Source organism: Alosa sapidissima, chromosome 5 (genome assembly GCF_018492685.1).
Source record: "Alosa sapidissima isolate fAloSap1 chromosome 5, fAloSap1.pri, whole genome shotgun sequence".
Taxonomy (NCBI): domain Eukaryota; kingdom Metazoa; phylum Chordata; class Actinopteri; order Clupeiformes; family Clupeidae; genus Alosa; species Alosa sapidissima.
In genome coordinates this window covers 19,449,994-19,457,925 of record NC_055961.1, presented here as the reverse complement: position 1 = coordinate 19,457,925, position 7,932 = coordinate 19,449,994, and positions in this window count along the sequence as shown.

The following is a 7,932-nucleotide window of genomic DNA, read 5'->3' as shown; positions in this document are numbered from 1 at the left end:
CACTGTAAAAAAACGGTCTCTGTAGGCAGCCCAGGCTCTGAACTGGAAACTAACAAAGTGAGGACAGCCTGTCCCGAAACAAAAACGAAACCCTGTATGGAGTTTCTCTGCGAATACTGGAGGTAGGGGTGAGCTAATTATCTACTATGTTTTGTTTGGTCCTTGGTTAAAATATAATGTACATTGTTTTGGAAAATAGTATCTGCTAATAAATTTAAACATAAATGTGACTTCCTGCTCAATCGCTGACTGCACCCTTAAAATGGTATTACATAGAAAAGAAGATGCAATGTATTTCATTGTAAATATATTTTATCCTCTCCAATAACTTCTATAACTAGATGTACCGCATAGCATACACACTAATCAATTTGTATCCATCTTCTACTCCACCCCCACTCATGAAACTTTTGTGTATGCTTGTTTGGCATGCCTGTGTGTGTATGTGCGGGCCGCACAGCAAGTAGCCTACTGGCGCTGCGAAGGTGAATAGATTTGTAGCACTAGCCAAAAAATATGTAGCATTGTTATAAAACCTTTAAACTCATTCATTCGTTCATCACAGTTCATCCATTGCAACTGGACTGATGAAAGGTCATGTACACCTGTAGGCTACATTGTATTTGGGGAAAGCAGAAGGTATCAGTTTTACATTTATTTATTTATTTATTTATTTATTTATTTATTAACAAACAAAACAATCCCTGTCATTTCCATGCAGTTTTCAACAGCTATCAAGAAGAGAGGTCATGCCATGGATTTTTGTGAATGTTCTTCTACATATGCACGATTTTAGACATCTTTAGTTCATATGATATTCAACTTTATTGTCAGGAACAATTAAATACCAATAGTCTAAAACGAAATGCAGCTTTACATCTAACCAGTGATACAAATAACTGACATGTCCAAAAGGGCCTTCATGAAATGCGTCGCTAGACTGTTCACATTTTAACGGGCCAAGTTGAGAGCTGCGTCCGTTATTGGTCGTAGGAAAAATACTGATTTCCACATTGCAACTACTAAATCCATGGTCAGGGATCACCAGCAATGTCCTCACGGACCACAAGTGGGCCGCGGACCACTGGTTGAAAACACCTGGCTTGCAGTATCAAGCGGACTTAAGCTGCCACCTCTTGGCGAAAAGTTGTAATACATTTCACCCAGCTGCGTGAATCACAGAAAGCGCGAATGAAGTGGCCACTTCTAAAAGGGACCCACTGCACAGTAGCTGAAGGTCTGTGGCTAAAGTAGCCATAATGAAAGTGTTATCATTGTTTGGATACTTCCCACACACACATGCTTTTTAATCGCATAGACTACAACTACCAAGCTGGAATCAAAGCACATCGATTCACCTCTCACAGTCACACCCTAAACAAGCACTTCAAACAAACAAACAAGCGTCTCAATCTCATGCATATATAGCCATAGGCAAAACTGTATCAGACGTAACGTTAGTAAATCATCCATCGCACAGAATGATTTTTGTAGCACGTGCAACAGGTACAGCCCTGCCCTGGATACATCTCTCAGAGTGCGCTCTAAAACATTTGGTTTAAATGGAGATGTAGCCTAGATCATCACTGGTGTGTTAATAAATCCACATTGTGACGAGTTGACACAAATGATTCACTTTGACGAATTTATGAAGTCTAGTCAATTACGTCGTCTCAGTCCTAGTTACTTTACTTTGAGCCATGCTCTTCCTTAACGTTACTTGAAACACCTTTGAAAATAGAGGATTGTTTGGGAATGAACGTTTGCTCAGATGCTTTTTGAGACTTTTTGTGGTCTTACTGCAACATTTTACAAAGCACTGACAGGGCCACCAAGGACTGTGAGCGAATCAACAGCAGAAAAACCTATTTAGCAAGCAAATGTCCCAGCCTGTTTAGGATGCTTCATAGACAGGTTATCTTTCAGGTAGGCTAGGCCTATATTTTCCATTAGAAAACCATCACATTAGCGAATGCGTTGTGACTAACTCACTTAGCTCTATATATGAGCTATATGGCTATATGGTCAGAATAGGCTATATGGTCAGAAAAGAAGATGACAGTCGAAAGATACAATTACAGCGCTGATATCAATTTGCTTGGTAACTGCATTTATGGTTTTCTACAAATACACTGGTCAAAAATCAAATTGGCCTCCATCACTCAACCAATGCTAACATTATTTTACCTAGGTCGTAGGTATACAACTTGTATAAGATTAATGTACCTGCAGTCAAAATCAAGCATGTCCGATAAACATTTCTCAGATTTATTTCGGCTTCAAGAAGAAATGGGAATTACATTTTTAATGTGAAAATCATCCTACCCTTATTAGATGTTCTCTGCGGTAAACTACAGTGTTGTCCTTGGAGGAAGCGTCTTTCCAACCCACTTTAGATTACAATAACTTCCAACAAAATTACATCTCACTGCAACGATGCGCCATCTGGTGGACAAACGACTACGTAACGGCAATACTGGAAATGCAGCCAAATGATGATGATGAATATTTAGTTTTCCTTTAATCCTACTGAATTTGTAATTATGTATCGCCGTTCTAATTGCCGATACCGATAGTATGTGCGTGCCTGTGTGTGTGTGCGTGTGTATGTGTGTGCACCACCATCTACAGGCCAATGACAGTCACTAAATGTACACATAACTTCATTGACAATCCCTATATGACCACTTCGCTAGCTTCGCTTTGATTTGGTATATGTGCTTGTGTTTTACTGCATGGATGAATAAACATTGTTTATGCATATGTTTATGTTGATGTTTATGTTGATGTTTGCTGTTCATGACTTTTATTCCCAGTGAGTTTGTGTAATTATTGTGATCAAAGTTCTAATCTAATTTTCTCTCTTTGTTTATTTGTTTGTTTGTTGTTGTTGTTGTGGTTCTTACTTGCCTCTTTTTATTTGAAGTTTTTAGTGGGGTTATTAGTCGTATAGTAGTATATTTCATACTTAAAAAAAAGAAATTATTTATTTTCTGTTAATTACTATTCTACAAGCAAGCAAGTCCACAACTCCAAATCACATAGCAGCTTAGGTATCATTTCTGAGACCCCAGGCCTCTTTAGTGTTGCAGTGAAAATCAGTGTTTTAAAGGTGTATTGAAGGTGTGGTCCACAATTTTTGGGTGAAAAGTCAATCCCAGTGCAGCTTTAAGCATCCGTACCTACTGGTTACGGTATCGGACTTGTGACTGAAGGATGGCCGGTTTGATACCCGACTGGTAGAAAAAAATGTGGGTGGGATTGAACAGCCCTCTCCCATTTCCACATCCAAGGATGAAGTGCCCTTGAGCAACTTATGTTAACTTCATGACAAGAGCTTTTGAGAAAGAAAACAAATCGGTTGCCCTTTCGGTTGCAACCAGCTAATCCAGTGCTATACATGGCTGTGCCGTCGCCAGCACGGCTGGCAGTGTTAAACGTGTTCAGGTGACTGTGTATCGATGACAGGTGGCTTCCTATCTCCTGCCTGCACTCAGCATTATCAGGAAAAACAAAAGGAGTCCAGGGCTTTGTCCTGGGAGGGCTGACCTGGAAACATCAAACTGACAGATAACCCCACACCCCCACCACTACACACACACACACACACACACACACACACACACACAAACACACACACACACACGCACACACACAACAATCTTCAGCCAAGCGTGCAAGCAGCCCGACTCAGACGACACACTCAAACACTCAAGGCCTGTCCTTCTGCCACACACACACACACACACACACACACACACACACACCTCACGCCCCATTCCAGAAATCTGAATACCCATTGATCCGTGCCGCAGAGGGGAAGGGGGAGGGGAGAATGGGAGAAAGAAAAAGAAAAAAAAGTGAGAGAAAAAAAAAGTGTGATTTTTTTTGTCAGTGCTGCTTGGTGATTGTTTTGGCTTACTTTTCACTTTGGAGTGCCAATGTGCAAAACTTTTGGCCTGCAGTTGCTTCTCCCTAGTTTCAACGGAGGGATGTCAATGTGAAAATACTTAACATGCAAATAGTATGCAAATAACAGAAACTGAATTTAAATGAAATGTGGCAGCATGCACTGTGTATCCTGCAAAATTACACTGATAACTATAATGTCATAGATGCATTAAAAAATAACTTGTGCTACCACTTAGGACTAGTGTGCTTGTAAACCATATGAAATGTTTCTTTCCACATTTTTGGATAAATAACAGTAAACAGTAACAACCAAAGCATGTGAAATTCCTTTCCTTAAATAAATATTACAGTTAAAACTATGAAAGGTTTCCTCTAATATTTCAAACCTTCTTATCAAAATACTCTTTTCACAGAACACAACTGTAAAAAATGCATAACACATAAACTCAAACATTTGAACATTTGAACAGTACCAGATTACAGTTCAAAAAGTCATTGCATCACTTGCCATTTGTCTGTTTTTTCCCCAAGCGTAGGTCTCAGAAGCGTATTCTGAAGCGCTACGCTTTGCGCTATTGTGCTGAAATCAAGTGTAATGCTGCCATGTTTGATGCAAATGAATCCCAAACCAAGATCTTGTACTTTCCAGCTGTCTAGCAGTCCTTTGTGCCATTCTATTTGTACCGAACCAATGTTATCAAATCTGCCATACAGACTTTCTAACAGGCTTTTCTGTACTTTTATTACACGGCTCTTCATAATGCTGAAGAAGGCTCCATTTACTTGAATGGGCCTTCCCAACGTTCGGCGGTCTGCTAATTCTCAATAAGTCAATTCTTTCATATCACTACGCAAGTAGTCCGGTCACTTCTTGCATTGGAACTTCATTCAAAAGTGAAAGCAGACTGTTGATCAGCTGTGTTCTAAAGAATGTTTGATTCAAGTTCAGCGTGTGTTGTTGTGAACTACAGTAGGCTATTTGTTTCTTAGCAAATACCACAATAAACGGTAACAAATAGGCTAGGCTATGTAGGCTAAAGTCATATTGTGGGGAATTTATTATTTAGTTTTGGCAAGTAGCCGTGTAATAAGCGGGATAATGTATAGAACGCACGGCCATTATTGGGAAAATAAGTCCCTTCCACTGCGTGTCGGGGTCCGTCCGGTTCGCCCTGTCGGACTTATTTTCCCAATAATGACCAGCGTTCTATACATTATCCCTTACGTAAAGTGATGCTAATTACGTTACTTACAATACAAAAAAACTCACAGGCTATATGCAGGACTGAGAATAACAGCGTTTTTTTTTTTAAATATATACACAAAGAAGTAAAACACTGAAATACAGCACTCAATCACCTTAACTTATCATTATTATTTTCATGCCCACTATGGTATTTATGTTCTGCTCAGGCAAGATCTTTGAAATTACCTTTTAAATAGCCTATGGTTTTTTTAGATTACAATTATTTAGCATGCAGCTCTTTAATCCTGTACTTTCTAGCATGGTCCTCTCATCTCATCTCGTGATCATCACTTAGGCCTTACTGTACTCTGTGCCTCCTCCTGGTCCACATTTTCCTCACATACAGTAGTCTGGAGGCTTATGACTGCTCATCTTAAATGTATAATGTAATTATGAAACATTGCCATTAGTAGGCTAGGCTAAAATATGAGTCTGATTAATTAATCAATTCGTCTACCCAGTGTCATATGTCATCTTTATCACAGTGCAAAGTCTCTGTCTCATCTGCTGGTTGGCTTTTTCGCAGCCAACTCTGCAGTGATTGCTGCCTCCCTGAATTGTCTCTCCCTCTCCTGAATCTGACTCTTTTCAGTGGGCATCTTGGCTTCAAACAATGCCCAAAATACTAGTGATAGGATTTAGGCATTTAACCATTTTGAATAAAATAATTAATGTGATGCATTACTTCCATCATTCATTCTTCTTGCTAAAACGAAATGTGAGAAACTAACTATCAGCAGACATGTAGCTTAGTTCGCCTAATGCCTACCAAAAAATAGTAGCCTATAGGCTATGTGATAACGGGCTGCTTCTCTGCAAGCTATCTGTCTGATTATTTAGGCTAAACGTGGCAAACTCAGCCTGGATTTATGAAGATTTTAATTCATTTCATAAAACTTGATGATGATGATCGTTCGTTTGTTATACATCACAAACTCACCTTTTCCGACAACGTTGAGTCGTCTCATACGACAACCGCGACAATCTCCTAGGGCCGCTTATGCAGGCTCAGCTCAGGTGCCGGTCGCGTGCAGCCACAGAGTTTGCCCTTCCCCTACTGACTTTCACTTTCGGTGCCCGAATGAAATTGAATGAGGCTTTGCGATTTTTTTTTATCTAGGCCTACGCGAAATTCTGCATCCATTGTACGATTTATTTATTTTCCCTATTGGAAGGGCAACATGAGTCAAGAAGTGCATGTGGGCAGTTGCTCGGGAAACCTGAGCAACCCCCCTGTGCACGTCCCTGTTCAAAGCCTTGAGAAAGGACAGTGAGAGAGATTTGAGATGCATTTGAAGGAAACCTTGGGCTTTCAGCAACTGAGCAAGGTGCAAATCAAAATGGCACAATTAGAATGAGAAAGAACAGCTCAGTCTAATGATCCCTTGAAAAAAGGCATTTATTTATTCAGTTACCTAAAACATGAAAAGACTATTTTCCAAAACAAAAAACATCACATGATGTTATCATGATGTGGTTTAGCTTTTGTTATTTTGCCGTTTTGTGATTTGTTGTCTGAGCTAAAAGAAACTCTCAGGTAGTTGCGTTAAAAATGCTGCAATGCCTTTGCATTGTAAAAAAATGCTTTAATCTGTTGCATCAAAGATCAAAGCCCTTTTTAGACAGATACACTTTATATTTCATGATGCCTGCAAGGCTCAAAGGTATCGATTCTGCGTTCAAATGACAATGTATCCCGAGAAATTAGAGCTTAGATTTAGATTAAACCGAAAAACTCAAAGTACAGTAATCATACATTTTGCATAAGCATACTGTAATATTTATGCTACTGAGTGGACAGTGATTGTAAGGAAAATTGTATGTGTCCACATATGTGAACACATGCATGTTCATAGCCTGAACACATTCTGAGTACATAGCCTGAAATGAAAGTTGTAATATGCATTGTATACCAGGCTTATTAGCATAAGGGATTACCTGAAAATCACCCACAGGAATGTATTGCAGTCATTTGGCTGGTAAAACGTGTTAATAATTGGAAATGTTTTACCATAAATATTTCAATAACATTTCAAGCATCACCATTTTTTGTCAGCATTCGGTTCTTTTGAAGTTGATGCGAGGAGCACCATCCCAACATGAAATAGGCTCCGTGTTTCAGCTCACTGGCCATCTGATAACGTTACAGTCATTTCCACAGTGTTCTGCGTTTCTTGTCTCCATTCCTCTTTTCAAAGCAGACATCATAAAGTCAGCACTCGTTAACAGGCATCTTTTTGGAAGCCACAAACTCCCCCCTCACTCGCTCTCCCTCTCTCTCCTCCTCTCTCCCTCTCTCTCTCTCTCCCTCTCATATTGAGAAGCCTGAAAGCAGGTCTTCCTGACTGTCTTTTAGTTTTCATCAATCATGTTCTTGACGATGGCCCTTTTGAGGTTCCTTTTCCGGACTTACGTATCACCCCCAACAGGCCCACATATGTCTCTACAGGGAGACTGCTTTCATTTAAGGGGATGCTTGATTTGCACTTTATATCAGTGGACTGAAAAATGTTGTACAATGCCTTTAGTAAAATCTGTGAATGCTAATGTTCTTAAAGGTGTTCTAAGCAATGTTACTCGGTTTCTAAGCTAAACATTTTTTTGTCACATATAGCAAATATCACCTCATCATCCGCTAGCTGAATACACGATAGAAAAACACGGTCTCTGTGGACAGCCCAGGCTCCAAAAACGGCAACAAAAAACCTGGCCCATCCTGGACCGTAAAAAAACATAAACTGTTCCAGCCTATCACCGACGAGATGCGTGTTTAG